The 12,121-nt window shown below is 40.9% G+C and overlaps 1 protein-coding gene across 2 annotated transcripts in view; it reads right to left on the bottom strand.

Moving 5' to 3' along the window:
* The window catches only part of cspg4 (chondroitin sulfate proteoglycan 4), a 49,986-nt gene that overhangs the window by 22,474 nt on the left and 15,391 nt on the right, over positions 1 to 12,121 (bottom strand). Inside the window, exon 1 of one of the 2 annotated variants that reach the window (XM_087136910.1) lies at positions 1,828 to 1,968. The exons of the other annotated variant lie outside the window; for it this stretch is intronic. The gene's annotated coding sequence lies outside the window, so the exon portion shown is untranslated. Of the gene's footprint in view, positions 1 to 1,827; positions 1,969 to 12,121 lie in introns of those variants that run through there. 2 annotated transcript variants of the gene reach the window in all.

Below are 12,121 nucleotides of genomic sequence, written 5' to 3'. Positions count from 1 at the left end.
AACATCCAATTTGTAAAGTCTCTGTCATCAAGCTTGGTCCCTTCTGTTTGGCTGATATGACAGGAGCAGCAGATGGTTATACACTATGGCCTGTCTAGAAAATAAAGTTAACTGGGGCTCCCCACCCCAGGGAACAAAAGTGCATGAAAGAAAAACATGTCGCGACTGAACTACTTTCTGTCTACATTGCCATCTGGACAAAGCTGCAAACTGAAAAACCTCAATTTGTGTGTCGCAGGACCACATACAAGTGAGCGACCAGTTTCGCGAAAGCATCTCAATTATACAGTGTTTACCCATGCCGTGTCTCTTTAATCATTTAATGGAATTGAACACGGAAACCTGTGTCAGCAGCTGGTTCTTAATGCAATTGGAAACCAGCCGGTCTAAGCTTGCATCTCTCCGATTAGATATGGGCTGCCAAAGTGTTCACACTGAAGACCCAAACCTAGCCAGTTTGCAATGATGTCAGAGGAGACTGCAGAATTTGGGTATTTGTACTAGTAGTTACGCTAGGCATTTCTTTAATTTCATGCATGTGCCAGAACTGAAAGAATGGTCCCACGCTGGCATGAATGCCCTTACATAGATCCGTTCTGGGAAATATGACAAGAACTCACAAAATGTAACAGTGAGCCAAGAACTGCAGGTGTGAGTAATTGAGCTTAAAGACATTGCATTCCAAGCAGTAAAGGAGGTGATCTGTAGCCATGGCATTTACATGTACCATATGTGCAGCAACAAAGTATTGATTAGACAAATACATGTACATGTACGTTGTACACAAGCACTGTACATGATATCATGTACAATCAAGTTAACCAAAAACAAAACAAAATTAAAAGATACCAGTGTCTAGGGTACTGTACATGTTTCAGGCACAAACAAATACATAACCAGTATTTTTTCAAAAAAAAACTCCATCCTTCGAAATCCAATACTTCAGCAGTCAGGCTCAATGTGCAACAATATGTAAACCAATGGATTCACCAGTGTTGTAGTACTCGTACTCGGTACTCGAGTACCACTTGAGTACCGTTTTCAGAGTACTCGTACTCGTACTTGTACTCAGACGTCCAAGTACTCGTACTCAAGTATCCGATTCACCAACATAATTTTTGACAGATTAGAGTCTGTTGTAGGTAAAAACAAACTCACACGTCAATGCAAGGGATGCTCTGTTTCCAACTCCACGTCACACCCATCATGAAGTTATTCCTCTGAGCACACAATCACATGCAAGAGCCTTCAAGGATTTGAAAAAATTAAAAGCATGCCAGTGCATGAACCTCTTCTATCCTTTTGGGGAAAATTTTAAACTGAGCTCAACAGACAAGATGTGCCACAGGGGCAGCACGTCACAAATGTGCAGTCTTGAGACCTCAGCAGGCTTTTGGCAACATGTATATGTATACATGTGTATGAATACACACGTACGTACATGTACAACACTTGTCACCAAGACAGCTGAGGGCCAGGACCTGAAACCAAGGGTACTTATAAAGCCAAGATGTTAATTACATTGCCGTTAATTAATTGACACCCTTGACTAAATCCATCTATGCACTAGAACTCTGGAATTTCCCGTCCCAACTTGATTGGAACTGTATTACCATGGGGGCAGTTGTGTTTGCCACTAACAGTACCAACAACGGTACTGACTAAAGCCATATACATGTACACCTCATTATTAATTTAATGCCCAATATGAGGTGGCTCCTTGCTTGGCTGCCCATGGACTTTTGAGAGAACTCTGACTCTGCTTCCCCTCAGAACATGAATTTTTGAAGAACAGATACACTGTGTGTAACTGTAAGTTACTTGTACCGGTAGCTTTGGAGACTGTCAAAATCCAGTAGACTCAGCTCCATGTTTGGATTTGCATCGAATGTGAATCCATTACTTTGAAGAATCGGTCAATGTCCATGTACAGGTACTTTAGTTTCCTGAGAATTGATTTTGAACATCAGATGACTCCAGCTGAGCTCAAAGGTTGGGTTGATTCCGTGAATAACAAATGGGTATTACCGGTACATGTACCGGTACGTGTATGTGCCAGTTTATGTTGCATACTGGTGGTAGTGTTAATGACACTGTCTGCGCGTCACAGAACATTTACATACATAAGGTACATGTACATGTACATACTGTACATATGAAAACTGACTTGTAACAAATTTTAGGTGGTCAACCGCTTCCTATAACATCATACACCTGCACGTACATGTGGGTGACTAAAAATGTAAATATGTTGCAGGGTTTTTTTTTACTTTTTGAGGGGGATATTTGAAGTCAGAACAAAATCAAGAGCTTGGATAAAAACTGGTATCAATTCCCCATACGCAGTGGTATTGCACTGCTTGAATCAAGAAAAAAAGGCATATACATGTACATACCGGGTATATGTGTATATATGTACTGTACATTGTACATGTACATATATTTATGTATGTTCCTGAGTTTCCCCATTCCTTCTTGAGTACGTGTATGCACGTACATGTACGTGCGTACATGTACGTGCGTACATGTACGTGCGTACATGTACGTGCGTACATGTAGGTATTTGCATCATTCTGGTCACCAAAAAAACATAGGAGATCAATCAGTCCACGGCTGGTCTCATGTCCTTCACGCTATTGATGAGCTTGAACTAATTCTACAGGCATTTTGCCTACTTAAATAGAGTTCTAGTATGATAAATACAAGTGCACTATTATGCAGCGGACAATAACATTTCCATCCAAATCCTAAAAGCCCTGGAGTCTAATGGGAAGGTTTACAGCCAAAAAAAAGCCTTGTTAACAGTTTAATCCTAAAGGGTGTCAAAAAATCTCAAATTATAGGCTGTGTAACAACGGAAGAATGAACGGCTAAATGATGCATCATCGGACATCATCATCCATCATAATGTCCCGCAGACATACATTCTGCGCAATGAGAGAGAGGCTCAACTTCTCTGGGATGAAGCATGGCCCTTAAAGTGCAAGCAAATCTCTCGGGTCATTGTCCCCTGTCCCTCCCCTCCCCTGGTCTGAACTGACTTTCAAATTGACCAGGGGAAAAAGTCATCTCTTTCTCTTCCTGAAATGCATGTACATGTACATCCTGCTATCATTCTTCAAAACAAAATGAAATCACTTGATACTGGCCAAAGTGAATACAGTATCTTACTGTTGAATAGTGTTTGGAGTTATGATAATAATTTTCCACTGATGGAAAGAAAAATTTGTTTGAATAGTCTAGACAAACCATCTGTCATGGCTGGTGAGCAGTAATCGATCACCGTTTAATTGATGCGGACGGCACAAAGAAAAGTTGTCTCTGGGAAAAATAAGATCAAGTAGCCCTTGGGAGTGACGGGTGCAGGGTGGGGGGAAATTCTAGAAAGAGAAACAGTGGTCACAAGTGGCTTGCCCATCCATATCTCGTCCTGGGGCAATATTACTTTGCATTCTGGCAATGCAAGGATCCTGCTCCTCGTCCATTAGAAGATGGAATTGAGATCTTTTCTGAGCGATAAAGCATGTGGCGAGTTGCACCAATAACGGAAGGCAGCTGGAGGGAACTCGTGACAACAATACGTGGCATATCCTGCTCACGCTCAGTGACAAGAGGGCAGCAAATCGATGCAGAAAGAGGGGGTAGAGCCACAGACCATGTCAACTTGCACTGAATCGAATTGTATCGGGCAGACAGTAATTTCATAGTTTGGACGAGAGTTCCTCAGGCAAGCCAATCAAATTACTACTACACTACAGAATACCGGAGAGGAACTGCACTTTCATACCAGTACAGCCCCGTCACCAAATTCTTTACTGTTGACGTACTTTTCAAGCACACGTGAAAGAGTGCACGCTTTAAGGAACACACTGGTGGACTCTGAGTGTAATGCAGGACACACCTGAATTCTCATGAAAGTACAGGTGCAGTACCTGTACCCCCACCCCACCTCCATGTACAATTTTGTACATCATGTCAATTTATGTACAACATTGTGCATGGGGGAATGTGCGGTTAACGTACATGTATGTATGCGAGTTGTAACATAACCATACGCGTACAGGTGAAGAAAAAAAAGCTTGTCCACATTTTGAATTCAAATTTAGTGCCTGACTTTCTAACTGCCCCAATGTTGAAGCTGCCGTAGAAGATCAAGTGCATTGCTCACCATACGGTGCATGTGGAGTTTAGCCAAAGAAAAAAAAATTGCTGAGAATCGTACAATTGGTTTTTTTCACTGACTAACGGTACATACCGTACACACATAACGTAACAACATAATTAAATTAATTCAAGAAGCGCTGTCGGGGGGGGGATTCTAGTCGAAGCCCTTCTCCCTCCCCTAGACAGATCCCGGGTGCACCTCTGATCGGACGACCCCACAAGACCTCCAGGTCGGAATTCAATTAAGTCACAAATGATTCAAATGAACTGCAACAAAAGCATTCTTTTGTCACTATCCACCCAAGGTTGTGACTGGTGGTCTTATGATGAATGACCTTATGATGATCTTGACAATGACACTGCTGCAAGTATTCTTCTTTCCAAGCAGAGCCATGCAAGAGAGCTAGAACGACTACATGTACACATTACTCATGTCATTATCAGCAAGGTCACCACATACCATAATAATAATGTTGCCGTCCTTGCTGTCCCAACCCTTCTGTAAAATCTATTTCGCTGTCAGCATCCGTGACAACAGAATTCGTTCACAATACAGGTGCTTACATGTAGCTGTAGACAGTATAAACATTCTGCTTGCCTCATTTCCCAAAAGCATTCAATTTCTAATGACTGCAAGTAAACCCAGATGCAGGTTCCTGCGTAACCATCATCACAAAAAGTGGATAGCTTGTGTAAACAAGGTGGAATTGATCTGCGGCAAAGAAAATCGGGAATCCTCCTTTGATAGGACAGGAAATTGGTTGTTGGCTGCTCCTTTATTGGTCTTTGTTGTCGGGTCCGTTAATCCACTAGACTCAGGAATTTGGCAACAATTTTTAACAGATCTTTTCAGTGTTTTGCCACATATTTTTACAGCAGCAGTCACGGCATATGTGTTTGCTTGCTTTTTGAGACCTCTTTTCAATCAAACCCAGTCTCTGGTTTTGGGTTCACTTGTCTGGATCACCTCCAGACTTTCAAGCTACCGGTACAACGTTCTGAACAAAAGAGTACCAGAATGGTGCAGCTTTACAATATCATAAACAGATATGTACACGTTTCAATTTATTTTGGTCCAATTCATTTACAGTTATTGCAATAAAAACAAACCAAAGCAGAATGAAAAAAACTTTGGATGTACATGTACATACATAGATGGATAGTATGGAACCTGGTACCTTGTAAAATAAAACATTGATACCCAGTCACTAGTAACAGGAATCTACACCAAAATTTGATGAAAATAGAAATTTTGAAAGGGTAACATCCTTCAAAAAATGCCCCTTAAAAACCTTTGAACATCAAAACATTTTGAAAAAATTGCTGCTCCTTGTGTCGCTGCACTGTCCATACTAAATTAGAGTAAGAAAATTAACAATTCCAACTGCATACGGTACATGTACCGTACTAGTACATAAATGTACAGGGTTTTTTTATATCTCAATAAAAAACTTTGAAGCTCTCTTTACTGTTTGACATGCATGTATCACTACATATTTTTATTAGATGTTTGTTACAAGCACCCAGTCCAATAATTTGGAAGTGGTTCCTCAACTTTCTGCACGAATGGTTCCAATGCACAACCCTACGGTAGAATCCTAGATATGGTAAGATCTCAAAGAAATAAAAGAGACGCATGTATAGATCTGCACGCGTCCAAGAGAACATTCTCCAAGGTGTCCATTCTATCCGTAGGCTGCCTACATTGCAGCATTCTATAAATTAAAACAACATTAGAGCCACATATTTAATTATTGGTGACACATTTGAGCTGGCTGGCTATTTAGTCTCCTTCCCCACCATAATGTCATTACTGGCGACAGCAATTGCTGGGGAAATTGTGCATTCATAATTGTATAAACCTCCCCTGGGTCAATATTTGCCATCAATGTAATTGGGCCGGTGGTCCTGCCCTTGGGACAAAATGAACTTCTAGTCATTTACCACAGAGCCCTGGGGACGGCTGTCAGGGCTGTAACCTTGAGGACATATTAAGCTGTGCTGATGGGTTGTTGGGCTAATCAGAAACCTACATGTATTCGCCCAACCTCCTTTGCAGCTGTCTGAGGGAGGTAGATTTCCCACTCCTGTAAGCCAATCACCAAAGGTTGTGGTTGATGTGCCTGACCCTGTTGACTCACTCCCTTCTTACTGTAAACATTAACAAGCTAAATTAAAACAGATACCTGTTTTAATTCTAGTGTCCAGGTCACCAGTACATGTACAAATTGAAAACCTTGTCCACCGAGAACCGTTTTGAATGCGCCTACGGTACTGTGCATGTACCCCACGCAAACCAGTCAAAAATCAGCTACTCCATGATGAACCTAACATGCACAGGGTTGATATGCATATAAATAAGTTAATGTACCGTACAAGGGCCGATGACTGCATCGACTACAGATTCGCGGAGCATGATGTAAATGTGGCTTGCTTTGGCCTGCTGGGTGTTGACTGCTAAGAGTACACGCATACTGAACCTTTCCAGCACATCTTTTGTACACCACTAATGTTTTTCCTTTTTTTTTTTTTTTTTAACTTTTTTGACTTGACAAGTGTTCTCTACACTGAAAAAAAGTCAGAGTACCCAAGACACTGGAGGCAAAAAGCCCTCCCTTCCTCATAGGCACAAAGGCTGTGACTTGTTCCACATGACACAAATTAAATCATGGCAGCACATCAAGTTACCGTTCTCAAACAAGTGCAGGTTTTGTGTCCCCTAGCTGCACCGTGGGCTGCACTTGAGTGACTACATCTTGGTAAAACACAAGCCAGCAGCAAAGTGGAATGCACTCTTTTCCACAACCCACATCCTACCTTCTTGTTTCTTCCTACATAAAGCCTCATAAGAGCCAGGTACTCATACAATGTACACAAAGTACACATACATACAAGTACATGTACACTTCTTCACAAGCACTTCCACCTTCTTAAACATTCTCACTAAGACCCTTTCTGATTCCTTCTAAGTCCTCTCCTTGCCAGGAAACCTGGTCCAACAGCCATTCTGTGTACTTTTACTCTCAAGGAATATCAGGCCAACTATAATTTATAGAGCTACTATGGCTGGAATGAACCTTCCCCAGTCCTGCAAATCCTCTAAAACCTCCAAGTGGATTTAAAAAAAAAAGTGTGCATGTCCATGTACCGGTAGTGTATCTAGGGAGGCTTTTATAGCTACTGTATCAGTTTTCATACCATGCTGAAAAACCGTTTTCATGCAGCTGTCCAACACTGGATTCAGGGAGTAAGTCCCTGGATGAGATTTGATCAAATTTCAAGTAGGCTGTGATATTTTCTTACATATACTGTACATGATAAACTCGTCATCTTTCGCTCTCTGGATAAACTAGGAAATAAATCCAAGCCTTTGCAATGTGCAGGATTCTGCACTTTTAAGCTTCCCATAACCATTATTCAACCATGTATTCAAAAGTATAGTACATGTACATGTATTTATAAGCATGAACTCAAATCAAATCACAGAAATCAAGTCCATACAAACAAAGCACAAAAATTACGATTATTTTTTTTGTTTGTATTTATACCAAAGCCAAGAATGAAGTTATTCTATTCACATTAGGTGAACTTGCATTACATAATTTATTATCCAACATGTATGATCAATGGAATTTAAAGGATCAAGTGTAGTTTATTGAATTTCTCCGAAGTGGCATCATGGTTGGTTTTGGGAGGTTTGGGGTTGGTTTGCTTTGCGGGAGGGGAGTGTGTACACTTTGCAAATACGTGTAGGTATGTCTGTTGGTACGTTGGTTTGTACGCATGTGTCTAGTATCTAGTGTTCTTTTTGGTTTTGTATGTCATTTTGATCCTTTAATTGTTGGATAAAATTATGGTGTTTTATCAATCAATTTTATATAAACTTTTTATTTGATGTGTATATCTATATTTTTACTGTTCTGTTTTTGATAGTTCATTGTAACTTTTATAGTGTTAATGTAATAATTGTAAATCAAACTGAAATTCAGCCTTTGGCTGCGAGAGTTTGGTTAATAAACCATGAAGAATAATAATAATCATTATCATGTCTTGCAAAACACAGAACTTCCTTTGGAGGATTTCCCTTTTCAAAGCTGGGACTTTAGGAGTTAATCTCCTGATGATTGAGCAGGAATTATTGGTGCTTAAATCTGTGATAAAAGAAATCTAGTTATCAAACTCACACTTTGGGCTCCCAACAGTGACTCATCCATTTTGGGTTTCAAAATGCAATCTCCACAAGGATTGCTTGCCAGGTTTCATTAGGCCCCTGGATGGAGAAAGATACAAAAGTGGCAAGCCGCAAAAAAAGGGCGAAAAAATGAAACGGCACTGACCGGGATGCATTCCATTGAAGTCAACCGCAGTGGCGGTGACTCAGATGTTGGGGGGGGGGCTGGCCGCAATAAAGCAAGATTGCAAATGGAAACTAATGTGGTTTAAACAAGCACTTCAATGCGGGGTGAAGGAATGGTTGCTAAACAATGCCATCAACTGAATTTACAGCAGCGTATTGGCAACAGGTCTCTGTTTTGTATTACACATGTAACTATGGGTACTGTAAATGGACGGTATTTATGGTACTTGTACATGTAGATAAATGAAGAACCTTTGAGATGACTTGGTCCTCCTGACACTATAAGGCACTGCAGGAGCAGTGGATCTTGGCAGAGTGTTTTGGAGGTGTTCAAATGCACGATGAAGCAGTGAGAACATGAATACACTGACTATTCCTATTGGCTGTGTGCACATACTACAGAGGGCAGTCTGTAGAATATGGTTGCCTTTGAAGGACAAAGGCCAGTAAATAAGCTGCCACAGCCCGAAGTGATAAATACATGTACCTGAACTTTAAACAATCAGGAAAATCATTTCCAAGTTTCTCAGGTGTTTGAGACACACATCAAATTAAACCCCATTATATGATTTTTCATTTTCTTTTCAAATTTCCATTCATTAACCAATGACTTTTGAAGATTTTTTTCTACATGTACATTGTACAGTAGGTTACCCCTGCATGTACATGTACAGTATGTATGAATCGTTACATATGTATTAGGGACATGTAAGACTCACGCAGGCATGTCGGGGAAGAAAAGCCTGTGACACTGTTTACCTCAAGGCTAAAACAACAGCATGTCTCAGAATTTCAACAAGGTATTTTGTACATGTCCCACCAGTAGCTGAACTGCATGTACATGTATGTCAAATCAAAAAGGCTGGAAAAAATTGTGCAAAGGGTGCTGAGGGCCTAAAGGTAACTTTTGATACCAAATAACATTTAGTCAACAACATTTCATAAAGTGACAACACAGTGTTGAAATAACGCGGGGGGGAGGGGAGGATTTCGACACTGTATCGGAGAAAGCTGTAGGCAAGGGGGACAGCATGTGAATGCCAAAAGTCAGCCAACTGGCACAGGTCGTCCGAAGGGCCTGCTTGCTGTGATGTGTCGCAGTTTTGCTCAGGGGAGGCAACAGGGATGGGGATTATAAAGCGTTGGTGATTTCAACCTGTGAAACAAGAATTACCAAGCTCCAGATCACATCTGGGGAGGCAGCGAGCAATGGTGAGAAAGCGTATTGAACACACAGTTGCGGGTGCAAATCCACCTTCGGGCAATCTAAATGCTAATGCCAATCATTTGCTGCAGAAAACCAGGATCTTAAAATGTCATCAGCCTCAGCTCACCAGAACAAGTACATGTAAGTATTAACCACTTTGTGCCGGGATGCCTGGATCTGGAGACGTTGGCTTTATATCCAAAGCCCTGGTGCCCGAAATCGGACAAAGGAGTTTGGCCTTGTAACAAAAGACCGTACTCGGAACAAAAGACAGGGCTGCTGGGAATCGCCAACATTTTTTTTAGTTGTCAATAGCGGAGGTAATCCGTCATTGATTTGAATGATTATACCACTGTTTGTGGCATTCGGCGCACGCGGATTACCAACGGGAACAAAAGTGCTCCAGGGGTGACCAATACAATACTGCAGTACATTAATTTGGTCCGCATTTGAAGAGACGCCAGCACACTGGGCCAGTTTTGGGAACAAAAGAATATTACGTAACACTGCACTATCTGGGCTCTCTTTACAAGGCGGCAGGCCTGCTGAGAATACTCAGGTGTCAAGAGATGTTGTCTGTCATATTTGAGTAGCCACCAGACAGTCATTCACGTGGGTGTAAACGTCCAGTAAATGAAGTGTTGAAGAATTCTGAAAACAAAAAATCTTGAAAATCCCCTGGGAATACATCATGCAACTTCAAACCAAACCCGGCAGCATTTGGTTAACATATACCTACCTTCCATGTAAGAGACCTGCTTTCAACTACATGTAGTTCATTTTTATATTTACATTTAAAGGTGCTGCAATCTAACTGCCCAAACCACTCCGTTTTCACATTACTAAGACTTGCTTGATCTACATCTTACACCCTTAATACCAGAGGGTGAAGTCTGGAACAAGTTTTCCAAGAGGTACGATGTACATTAACTACAATGTATGGGAGACTGATAAATACAACACATGTATGTACAAGTATGGCGATACCACTCCATGTATATTATGTATAATGAAATGAAATATTCATTGACATTCTTTTAGCTTTCTAGAACACTGAACAGCATCGCACACTTTCCTACCATAAGTAAGGCTCATCAATTTTCTTGAGTTTATTCAATCCTTTGGCAAATAAACCACTCTGACAGCAATTAGCAGTTGGCTAATTACATTTCAAACCAAACTCCATGGGAGAAAATTGAAAAGTAATTTTCTCAACTGACAATACCTTTAATTGCATGTTCAGCTAGAGTTGGTGTGTGCACATCAGTTGGTTAAGAGGGGGAAAATGTGGATGCAATGCAACCAGTATCACGGCACTCGTGATCTATTCGCCCTTAACATCAACTGACACTGATTGAATGCTTTCTCAGCACAGCTTGAGAATTCATTACCAAAGAGGGCCTCAGCATCAGTTTTACAAGAGGCAAACTGAATAAGAACTGAACTTATTAGCTGGTTGTTGAAGATACAGTGAGTAAATGAATCTACACATGTACCCAGTCTGAGGGAAAACATGGTGTAATGTTAAAGTATGGCATCTGCTGTCCATGTAGTCCAGTTTTTTTTTTGGGGGGGTGTGTTTTGTTTTCTGTTAAATGTGTGAAAGTATGTAAATAATCCTTAACAAATTTACACATGTGTACAAGTGCATACATGTGCATGGGTAGGCATTCACTGTGTTTAGGGAACAAGTTCTTTAGTTAGGGAAATTTGAAAATGTTGAGTGAATGTCCCCACAACTACAGTGTGAGAGTTTATGTGCATGTATGCACTTGTACCATATACTGTAGTGTGCATATATACACAACTGTAAATGAGCTTTTCTATTACAAATACATGTACATGTAAGCATTTTTCAACGCATTTTTGCATTTGTTTCTGTGTATGCCCATGTACCGGGTACACATAATATATACATTATGTCATGCTTACCGGTATACAGGTAATGTTGTATGATGAATGTACTGATACTTATGATCCAACTCTTCTGTATGGCTTCTGTGATATAAAGCCTTAGTCCCTAGGTGACTTTCATTCGATTTGATTTCATCAGTACCCAAGAATGGAAGAGAATGAAAAGAACCTGCAGCAGTCTTAGTTCCCTGATCTGAGCAAATCCTCCACTGCCCATCCTCTGGAAAACAAAAAAGTCAAGATGCCTGCTACTGTCAGTACATGACAAGGGTCTACAGGGATGGCTCTCACACATCCAGGTGATGATTGGAGGCAGATTGTGGGAGGGTTTATTTTACAATTCCCCAAAGGAAAGATCTGTAACGGCTTTTGGGTTTCCATTACACGGAGGCAGTGCCAACCTCATGCACTGCCGCCGCGATGGGTTTGTTTGCTTTTGTCCAAGCAAGCAGACAGGGCAATTTCCCCATTTTTGTCAC

Source organism: Acanthaster planci, linkage group LG05, assembly GCF_054643075.1.
Source record: "Acanthaster planci isolate LZ-2023a linkage group LG05, COTS_SCS, whole genome shotgun sequence".
In the NCBI taxonomy this organism is placed as follows: Eukaryota; Metazoa; Echinodermata; class Asteroidea; order Valvatida; family Acanthasteridae; genus Acanthaster; species Acanthaster planci.
Note: the sequence above shows the minus strand (reverse complement) of the source record. Positions and strands in the feature narration are given on the sequence as shown.